Here is a 12,085-nt window from a genome sequence, read left to right as displayed (position 1 = left end):
CACTAATTTTATAGATCTGGTACAGTAATCATAAAAAAAATTCAAAATAATGAAAATACACATTTGAAATTAAAAAGATTGATAAGTGGATGTCGCTCTGCTGTACAGTAGGTTACAAGTGGGTCACTGTTGCTACGTACGGACCCCTCTACTCCGCCCCTACACATAGTCATAATACACAGCATCGATGTCCTGTGGTAACACGTAAATAGCTAGATGATGTCACTGCTGTACATAAAACCTTGGGGGAGCAATACTATAAACGTTAGCAACAGTCTCAGCGTCTGCCAACGGCCAGTTGACAAACCCGAACCGGTAAGATATCTGTGAGACCTCCTCGGAGCGCAATAGATTCTACGAATCAGATATTGGCACTATGACAAGACGGCTGCGGGTATACTTGGTCATTTTACGACACCCCGCACCGACCAAAGGCACATCTCGTAGAAGGCCCCCTGGACTGTGAACACCAACAACGTAGTCCGCCAGGGATCTGGTAAGAGAGGGGATAGGACTATATAGGAGCCCTGGGAGTAGCTAGTATTCAGACGTGATTTCACAAACCGTACGTACACATCCCTGTACTTCTTCATTCTTAATTATCATATATTTTTGTATTACGACTTAGATTATTTTCGTTGACGACGTATTACGGGACTTAGAGAATATTCGAGCAATCGCTTATTTTCTAAGACACGGGTTTTTCTTCGTCAATTTGAATAATCTAATAGTGTTTAAATTCAACTTGTGCATCATATTTTACAATTTTAAATAAATAATACATCAACCACACACTGTTGATCATTTTGACGCTACTACCATCATCCCATCCTGTCACCATCTCCTGTAAGTCGGGTGCACGCAACACTGTAATGGATGGTGTTAAATTTGAATTCAATGATATAATATCATTGTATAAGAATAACGATTCTGAGCGAAAACGTCAGTCAGTCTATGATATTACCAAGTATATTTGATGATATTATTGTGAATAAAGTAATTTATATATATTAAGCTATTCACGTGAAATCTTGATTTAAAATTTCAATCCTTAGCTATAAAAGTTGAAAATTTTATAAATTATTAACTACAAAATAATTATTACATTTCAAATTTGATAAATTTTGTCAAAGGGTAATTTTAATAATGTAATAGGTAAATCAACTGAAGTCTGAAATAGAGATAAAGGGAATGCAATAACCCAATACAATATTTTAATTAGTACTTATAAGTTATAAGTTATACCTAAGTAGGTACATTTTTGATGTCTGAGTACTTAAACTTATTACATTATTGTAAAACTTATTTACCACGTACCACGATATAGAGTAAAAACTTGTTTCCAGATCGGGCAGATCGTTTGAGAAGCAAATATTATTATATCATTGTAATATTGATATGGACCGAGTAAAAACCGATATTTAAAACGTTTTAAAAATAAACGGGATAATGAATTATTATTTTAATTATTGGAGGTTTTAGAACATTTATCAGTATTTCACGAACACCGTATTACAATATCTGGACAATAAATAAAAAATCAATATGAAAATATTTTTGACTTTCGTTTTGGACAAGACGTCGCGTCATCCACGCGAATTCCAACAACCCAGGATTAGAGGGTGGCGGGGGAGAGAGAAATCAAAACGACATGAAAAACACTTAAGCCCATCTGATCAACAATTATTATAGGTACAATCCTAGCGGACTTGTTTTACCTTGATTGCGAGTTTTCAATATAATAATCGCTAACGAACTAACAGTACGAACAGTCGGCGCGTAAATAAAACTATACATCGCATGACTGTTCTAATAAAAGGGCTTTTGTTATACGACCTTTAATCTGGGTATCGAATTATCAATTTATCACAGTGTACAGTAGTAGTGGATACAAAACCGTTTGATATTATAAACAATATAATAGATCATTTTTATTTATGATGTCTCATTTGCATTTCTTAATCTGAGAATCGACGACGATGGGTTTATTGAGTTATTTTAATTTTATATTAATTTAACTTACTTCATTATTAAAATCTAAATAAAAACCTATGATGTTCGCTAGATAATACTCTTACCACGATTATAAAGAAATTATAACATCACATCATACCAATCGGTTTTCAAGTCGAAATGTTGACCTTGGGGTGCCAGGGTAACACTCCTGAAATTATATACAAGATTAAAAAGTTCTTAATAATCTCACTCTTACTCATACCTAAATTTGATAATATGTCAATTCGCCCCGATAATAAATCATAACGGAGTAAAATGGATTATTCAGAACGTATAATATTCAGCGTCCACTTACGGATTATTGGGTATTGATTAATAATATTTTATTTAGGTGGTTTTTCATAAGTCCGAGGCCCGCCCACCAAGAATCGCGAAAAGTGCTTAAATATTAATATTTTATTTTTCAACACTAAAAACAAAAAAGGTGGGTAAGTGGATGTCGCTCTGCTGTACAATAGGTTACAAGTGGGTCACTGTATAATGGATAGTATTAAATTTGAATTCAATGATATATAATATATATATAATATCACTGTATAAGAAAAACGATTCTGAGCGGAGACGGTTTGTCAATCTAGGTATTAGACATACCTATTATAAGTATACGTCTTATCTATAGTATTAAAAAAAAATTGACCTATAATAGGTATTAATAATAAATTCCAAATTAATCATATCACAATATCCATCAGGTAACGCGTTATACATAAACAACAAACCGTGGTACTATACTACTATCATAGATATATAATAGTATACTTTAGAAGTTTCAAGTATCCACAAATATGAAATAATATTATACAATCATTACAATCACAACAAAATAACTAAAATAGTTATTCCAGGTTTTTTAATATGTAATTTCGTCCAAATTGAACTTAAAATGACTATAAAAATAAACTATGCTTATGTATTTCTTAGAATTTTTGATAACAGAATTAAATATTTACGTGAAATCTTGTTTTAAATTTTCAATCCTTAGATATAAAAGTTGAACATTTTATAAATTATTAACTAAAAAATAATTATTCAATTTTAAATTTAATAAAATTTGTCAGAATTTTAACTTCAAATGCTTATAAAAAAAAATTATGCCTATGTATTTTTAATATTTTTCAACTGCTATTGTAACAATGTATCAGGAGCCTTGTATAATTTTTTACACTTTTTGGCCCAAAAGATAAAACTTTATTGATATTTATAGAAAAAAAAACTAAAAAAATTGAAAACTTATAATGTACGTAAACAGCTCAAAAAGAGCCAAATTATTTTCAAAATTTTATCGTATATATAAAATGCTAATATAAACATTCAGTGAAATTTTCAAGTTTCTACAGACAATCGTTTTTTTATTACAACAAAATAAGAAAATCGTTACGTAAGAAATCGAGTGAATATCAAATGTTGTAAAAATATGAATTTCAAACGCTTATAAAAATTTAATTTGAGTTTCTTATAGACAATTTTTTTTTGATAAAGGTAGATTATTCTATAAGGAATCTTGTATTACATTTTAAAATCTTAGTTCTAAAAAGAAAAATTTTTACGAATTATAAACTCAAAATAATGATGTAATTTTCGTGATTTTTCCATATTTTGTCAATTTTTGATCTTTAAATGCTAATAAAAAAAACTGTGACTAAGGATTTTTAATATCCAATTAAATGTGAACCAATTACCGAAAAAATTAAATGGCTAATGGTAAACAAGGGTCTAACTTCATGTTGCTGATAACTGTGCACGAACATGCTGCCGGCGATATCACATTAAGCTCTACGAACAAGTGTACTTCAAAATGCTACGCCATCGCCACAACCCACGGGAGGCCGTACAAAAAATTATACCTACATACTTTTCAATAATTATTAATTAATTATACGCGGGACGGTGGGTGCTTCAGCACCCTAAGCACCCCCCCCCCCCCTAAATCCGCCCCTGGCATTGCCATTTTTTGTTTAATAAATTTGAATGTTTTAATTTTCCATAAACTAAATTAAATACTTACTAAAATGTTCAGTACATGTAGTTGCTGGTAAATATATTCCTTCATTTTTATTTGGTTTGTATTGTTCTTTTATCATTGTATAAACTTGTTTTGAATTAAAAGATTTATATCCTAAGTCCTAACTGACTATTACTATTTTTAACATCAGGCCACCAATATCTGTTTCTGAATTTCAATTTCTACTCATAATCCACGCAGTAGGCACTGCCGCAACTTCATTAGCTGTAGTAAAATTTACAACAGTCCACATTTTAATTGGTAATCTAAAAAAGAAACATAAATGCATCATCAATAAACTATTGATGTTAAGGCTATTGAGTTTTTTTAATCTATATACTATTATATACAATTGTAATGGATTTTCTACGACCGCGCTAACCGAGAAAACTATTGAACCGATTTGGCTGATTCTTTTTTTGTTGTATTCGTAATTGTCAGGACAAGGTTCTTATGAAAGAACATTTTAGGAAAATCCACCAGAAAAGTAGGAAATATGGATGTAAAAAATACAGAAGTGGCGCCATCTGTCCAGAAAAAAATAAACTATAAAATAAAAAATTTAGTTTATTGTTGTAGATTAAAATAATAATAGTGTATTATAATGGTTGGTATTGGTTAATCGGGCATGTTTGTTGATTTGTATTATTATTTTTCGTCAATATTTAAATATATATAATATATATATATTATGTATGTATAAATGAATGTTTATGTGTAGATAATACCTCTGAGAAGAAGTTAGATTAATTTAAAAAGGGTAAAATTTGGTTTCTTCTTATTCATCGGAGTTTAGTACGGTTAGCTTAGGTTAGGATTTTGTATTAGTTGGTTATATTAATCCATCGTAGGTGGAATTAAGTAAAAACGACAAACTTGGTATAATTTTGATACTCTAGAGCTAAATCATACACTTACGTACAAAAAGCACGGGTTCCGCGATCTACCACAGGGTGAAAAATTTGAAAGTCTTATCCATAGAATATATTAACTTAGAAGAAATGTATTTAATATATTAAAGGCTTTAATAACTTAAAGCATATCTATGTATATAAAAATAAGTGTACATTTTGAATAAATTGTATAACTCAAGATCCACCAAACCGATTTCGATAAAAATTTCAGGGCGTAATAAGATTGATATGAAGATGGTTTCTGTGAAGTTTGTACGCTGTGCGATAAGTGGTTCCAGAGTTATGGCCTCTTAAGTGCACACCTGGCGACATGGCCAAAAACAACCATTTAAGTTGCGGATTAAAATAATAATAGTGTATTGTATATTGCTTGCTATTGCTTACGGGCACCTTTGTTGATTTTATTATTATTTTTTGTCAATCTATATATATAAAAAGACTTGCCCTGGGTAATTCATCATCGCCTAGCCGGAATTGCTGAAGCTATGGATATGAAATTTTCAGTAAATGTACTTAATACTATGTATAGGCGCACTAAGAAAGGATTTGTCGAAATTTGCATTTTAAAGAGGTGCTCAAACGGGGATTATATCTTCTATCTATATAAATGTGAAATGAAAATCTTTGTACAGGGTCAACTCTGGAACTACTTATCAGGTATTTTTGATTTTTTTTAAATGAAAGAGTATATCACGGATAAGGTTATTATGAAACAGTATTTTAGGAAAATCCACCGGAAAAGTAGGAAATCTAGATGTCATAAATACAACAGTGACGCAACAGGTTAGATTACGATTTTGTATTAATTGATTATATTAATCCACCATAGGTAGATTACGACAAACTTGATATAACCTTGATACTTTAGAACTAATTTATACACTTACGTACAAACTAGAGGTCCGCGATCTACCGCAGGTAGATTGTCTATCTGATATATATTGCTGCGAATCAGAATTTTTATTCTGTGCAACGGAAAAGTTAAAATAAGTTTTGAACACCATACACCGAATATTAAATAACATATTGAACAAAGTTTAAGTCATATAGAGTTGGTACATTTAACGGGCAATGAAGTGCACGGGATCAGCTTTTTTTAGTAAAAATATATTTATCATTAATAGCGCAAGAAACATTTCAATAGGTACGTTTTCATTAACCATTTTTATATTTACTCGCCGATCACATTTAACGATAAAATTTAAATAAATAATTATACATCTCATCGTCCGGGAGCAAAATAAACAACCAATCACGGGCGAAGCTGTGACGGGTCGGCTAGTGATTGTATAAAATAAAAATTAGGTGCCTGTTATATAATGACATCAATCTTTCTATCAAAACATTTTTAATTTTTTTCATTGTATTTTAATAAATAACAACAACATAAAACCTAACAGTATTTTTTGAGGTGTCACCATTTTGTGTATTACGTTTTCATGGATTAAGATAAACTTAAATGTAAACGGTGACACCTCAAAAAGCCACCCAACATAAGGCCACGTGAAATTGACAAAAAACCATTCGATAAAACACCATCACCAAAATCCGACAAAATGCCACCTGACAAAAAACCATCGTACCACACTACCAACCGTAAATTTGCGAAAGAAAGTCATACACTAATGAATCGTCAAAAAGCCACTCGACAAATAACCACCCGCTATAACGCCACATGATAACGACAAAAAGCCATTCGACAAAACACCATCACCAAAATCCGACAAAAAACCATCGTTTTTTTCAAGAACTATCTTGAATATTTTATCTTACTTGGATTGACTTGTTGGTCTGTCTCTTGTTCTGAGAGTAATATAAAATATTTTTATTAGAACTGTAATATTTTGTTCTAAAATTTTAATTTTAAGTTTAATCTTACCATTGTTTAATTCATCTCGGTAAAACCATGCCCAGGCTTCTGCTGCAGCTCCACGGCGAATTTGCATTCGTCCCTGTGATCGAAGTTCAGGCAATGATGGACAACAATTATGTTGAACTGACAGCGGGAGTACAATTGGTTGGTTAGCATTCAATGGAGGAGACGGACGTAGAGAGCCCGATACTAATGGTTGATGAAGTTGTGGTAACTTGCAATTAGTCGTGGTAGTTGTTGAGCAGTCTGTACTATGGGTCCTACATACAAAGTTATAGTAAGATTTTTTTTTCATAACTTAGAATATTTAATATTTATAGTGTATTATATTTAAGAAAGACGCACGTGGCTCAAAATTTGGCTCTCCCAACTCATTCCTGATTATTTGTTCTGGAGTGTAAGAGAGATTTCGTAAGAATTCTTCCAGTGTAAATCTACCATTTTCCACATAAACCCATGCATTTCGAATGGGCATATCATTGTGTGGATAAATTCTATAATCTGATTGTCTTACCTAAAAAATTTAAAAATCATTTATTTGTTATGATCAAATTATTAAATGTTGAATATATATGTTTTTAATATAATTCATTCAAGTATTTCTGATAACTAACTATAATTACTTTTTAGAATTATTTGAAACACAATTAAGTTTTTATTTGTATACTAGCCGACCCATCACAGCTTCGCCTGTGACTGGTTGTTTATTTTGCCTTTGAACGATGATATGTATAATTTTTTATTGAATTTTTTTCGTTTAATGTGATCGGCAAGTAAATATAAAAACGGTCATTAAAAACCTGTTGAAATGTTTCTAGCGGTATTAAACTTATATATTTTTATAGCAGAACCCATGAACTTCATTACCCGTAAAAAATCGTAAATAATTATATAAATTATCGGTGTATAATGGATTGTATTAAACTTGAATTCAATGATATAATTGAATTGTATAAGAAAAACGATTCTGTTTATCAGTCTGGATTTTTTATATATTTATTATTTATTATAGCCTTTTTGTTGAAGTAATATTATAATATTATAGCTGACCGTCACAGCTTCATCCGTGATTGGTTGTTTATTTTGCTTCCGGACGATGAGATGTATAATTTTTCATTAAAATTTTATCGTTTAATGTGATCGGCTAGTAAATATAAAAAATGGTTAATAAAAACGTATTGAAATGTTTTTATTGCTATTAATGATAAATACATTTTCACTAAAAATAACTGATCCCGTGCACTTCGTTACCCGTTAAATGTACCAACTCTATATGACTCAAACTTTGTTCAATTTTTTATTTAATATTCGGTGTATGGTGTTCAAAACTTATCCCCGTGCTGTTTGCACCCATACGCAAGTGTATGATTTAGCTCCAGAATATCAAAGTTATACTAAGTTTGTCATTTTTACTTAATTCCATTTACGATGGAATATAACCAAATATAACCAACTAATACAAAATCCTAACCTAAGCTAATCGTACTAAAATGCGATGAATAAGAAGAAACCAAATTTTACCCTTTTTAAATTAATCTAACTTCTTCTCAGATGTCTAATCTACACATAAACATTCATTTACACATACCTATATATATATATATTGACGAAAAATAATAACACAAATCAACAAACATGCCCTTTAACCAATAGCAACCATTATAAAACACTGTTATTATTTTAATCTGCAACAATAAACTAAATTTTTTATTTTATAATTTATTTTTTTTGGACAGATGGCGCCACAGCTGTATTTTTGACGTCCATATTTCCTACCTTTCTGGTGGATTTTTCTAAACAAAAATGGTACTATGACCTCCAGCAGAAAGTATAGCAGTAAAACATTTCAGCCAAATCGGTTCAATAGTTTTCTCGGTTAGCGCGGTCCAAAAAAAACCCTTACCATTTTATATAATAGTATAGACTGTATACATATGTGTTAAATACAGTAGATCATATAGTTGATCAATGAATAATAGTTTTTACTTAATACCTACTCAATGTGATAAATAAATATTTAGATACTCGTATTTAATACAGAAACACTTTAACACTCTACTTAAAAATGTTGTTTTTTATTTGGTCTTTCTTATGAGATACCTATGTAAGATATTATAAATGACAATTATCATAAAATACTTGAATATATTTATCAACAAGGAATAACAATTAATCATGTTCTTTGACCATTTATTGCTCTATTGAAATCATTTCGTGCTCTAGTCTCCACTGTTCTTAAATGATCTAAAAACATATATACCAAATCAGAGTATTACTTCTTCCAACTATCTAATTTCAGTGATTGATTTGAAAAAAATTACCATAACATCTGTATAATTGTGGATGCTGTCCCATGAACCATAGAAGTGATGCATGGTATGACTTTATAAAGTTATTCGTTCTATGTTGAAGCCTGTATACAGTAAATCTCAGTTGAGTTACTGTGTCCATCCAAAAGCGTTCAAAATAGTTCATTAATGTTCTGAGTTCGTTAACAAGATTGTAGTCTGTGACTGAACCCTGGTTATTGCATTCCTTATTCCCTGTTCAAAGTCGGTAATTACTTGCAAATTATTGAACTGAATATTAAGCTGAAGATCATCTCTCAAAAACTCCAACAGTAGGTTTCCGTCCACCAGTTTCATAATACTAAGTGCAGAATTGGAACTCCCTTAAAAATGGATAAACTTTAGATAAGACATAAAATATATGAGTATAATAATACATAATATAGAACTAACCGTATTATTGACAATTATTTGAGTAGTAAATATTTGATCTATGTCAGCTGGTTATCTAGGCAGTGATGTAGTCTGTGAGATTCTGGTAGTTTGTGGCTACCAAAAACCACCCACGACAAAAGGGGAACACTTCTGTCGTGACCTATGAGCCGCACCGCGTGATGACCCGAGGGCCAAGTCGGTGGAGCTCATAGGCTTTGTTACACGCAACGGCAAATGAATGCCGAGGATTTATGTGGGGAGAAAAATATAATGAAATAAGAATAAGAATGAAAGTTTGGCTATTAAAAACAATATAATAAGTTGGCATAACATGAGGTTAATATTTAGCATTATTATAATATAATAAAATGTGCATCATAATGATGTAATAAGTTTGACACTTGGCAAATATAAAACAATATAATAGGTCTGGCACATGGCAATTACAAAATAGAATAAATTAACGTTTTTTTTATTAAATAACATTAACGGCACTTTTTTCCCGGCCCACGGGAGGCGACACACCATATCATTCATGGTGTGTCCTCGCAGGGTTACCGGGAAAAAGTGCTTGGCTCACATAAGCCGGAAAACCATTTTTTGTGGTAAGAAAATAATAAGGGGACCCGCGTCTTGCGACGCCTCCTCTGGCACACAGATTATACAAACGTGAGTTTTGCATAACCTGTGGCCTACGTGCTTGTGTGGGGGGACAGGGGAAAGAAAAATAAACATATTACGACTCCGATATTGGACTGCGTGGTTGACGTTGACTGGATCAGCTTTTGGCCGCCGCCCGGGCCCTCGTGGTTTACTTTAGCCCATCATGACAATCAGTCATTGGTGTCTAAGGATGGTGATGGCAATTACCATGTAGTCGTCGAAATTGGTTGGTGAATGCAACCACTGGCTGGAACGCGTTGACGGTGTCGCGTGGTTGTGGGTGACAGCGTGTATGTTGTTGACCAGGCGGTTCGAGAGCCGTTGAAGAAGAAACAAAACGACCAGAGCCGTTGAAGGCGAAAAATGGAGTGAAAGACGACGATCCGGCTTGGCCTATGACGGAGCTTTTCGGTGTTGTTGAGTGGTAGGGTAGGTCAGTGTCGTGTAATAGAAGGAATTGATACAATAATCAGGCTTTTTGACAGTTTGCTCCGCTGGTGTTGTGCGGTGGGACCCGACGTAGGCGCCGACGGCATCGGCGGTCGTGAGCAACGACGTGCAGGTACCGATCACTGCGGGTTGTGGGGGTCGGGGGACAGGTATTACATAATACTACGGTCATTCCTGCATTGGCGCGCGATAATCATAACAATATAATAATAAGATACGCTCGTGAATGATAATATGGGTACAGGTATGTCTGTTGTATTTAATAATAATAAGGCAAAAAATGCTGTGATGTTACAAGTCCTAAAAAAATGCATGGGTACACGCCTTAATCATTGTAAAAAATAACTTGGGGGAACTGTGCAGAGCAGTCCACGAGTGGGAATTTCAACGTGGAAGGCGCCAGGTAGAAAAAATAGAGCACGCGATTAACTAAGGACGACGGCTCTGACTGTCAGCGAAGCGGTTGCGGTCCCGCCCGACATTCGCATAAGGACAGGTAGTTGACAGAGAGTCGACGGTGGCTTGGGCGTCGGCGCGGTAAGACGGACCCGTGAGCTAGCTCGAGCCGGCGTGCTGGGTGCGGGTGATTGGACTCCGTCTGTTCGTCGCCCATCTCACGGTAGCTCGTCTCACAGCGCTGGTGACGAGATGTGCGGTGGGTGGCCACTGCTGGATTCATCGCTCCTGCTCATTGTTCGGGATGCGTCTGGATTACGATCCGGCTTGATCCGGCCGCGGGCGTTTGGCGGGTCGCCCTCCACATGAGAGCTAGAGTGTATCAGTGTATTGCGCCGTATGTTTTACGTGGATTGCGCCACGGTTTTGGCGGCGGAGTATGGCCCCGTTAAGGGCGAGGGACTCCGTTTTAAGGTGTGCCACCATCCCACGTATTTTTAACGTAGATTGCGCTACGGGCAGTTAGAGTAGGTGTCATTTATATTTTTTAGAGTGGGGTTACGCCACTTGTCTACAACAACCTAGACCTCACCATCAACCTCCGGGTAATTTGTACAATTTCCATAGGCTGGTTCAGCACGTTGGCGCGGTTCTGCAGCTAACCGGGTATTAAAGCCTAATGGAGGTAAAGGAGGTTTTCGACGCGCAATTCAAGGACACACAGCAGATAAGTACGAGAATAATCACAAACAGAGATATCGAGTTATAAATCGGGATCGGGTCAGATCGCAGTGTATGCTAAGTGGAATCTGAGCTTTACAGTTTCACTGGTAGTGATGATCCGGGCGTCGGGTTTTCACTCACGACGCCTTGGGAATAAAATAACACCGGTTAAGCTGATAAGAACAGATTTTATTGAATATTAGTATTTTAAAAAGACATAAATGGGGAACCTACATAAAAAAGGACAAAGTCGAGACACGGTGGAGGGAAACATAATATATAAGTATTTTAAAAATCAATGTAAAAACAAAACTAGGTCATAACT

The sequence above is a fragment of the Acyrthosiphon pisum genome, chromosome X (assembly GCF_005508785.2).
Source record: "Acyrthosiphon pisum isolate AL4f chromosome X, pea_aphid_22Mar2018_4r6ur, whole genome shotgun sequence".
NCBI classification, from domain to species: Eukaryota; Metazoa; Arthropoda; class Insecta; order Hemiptera; family Aphididae; genus Acyrthosiphon; species Acyrthosiphon pisum.
The sequence above is the reverse complement of the archived record's forward strand: the minus strand, read 5'-3'. Positions refer to the sequence as shown.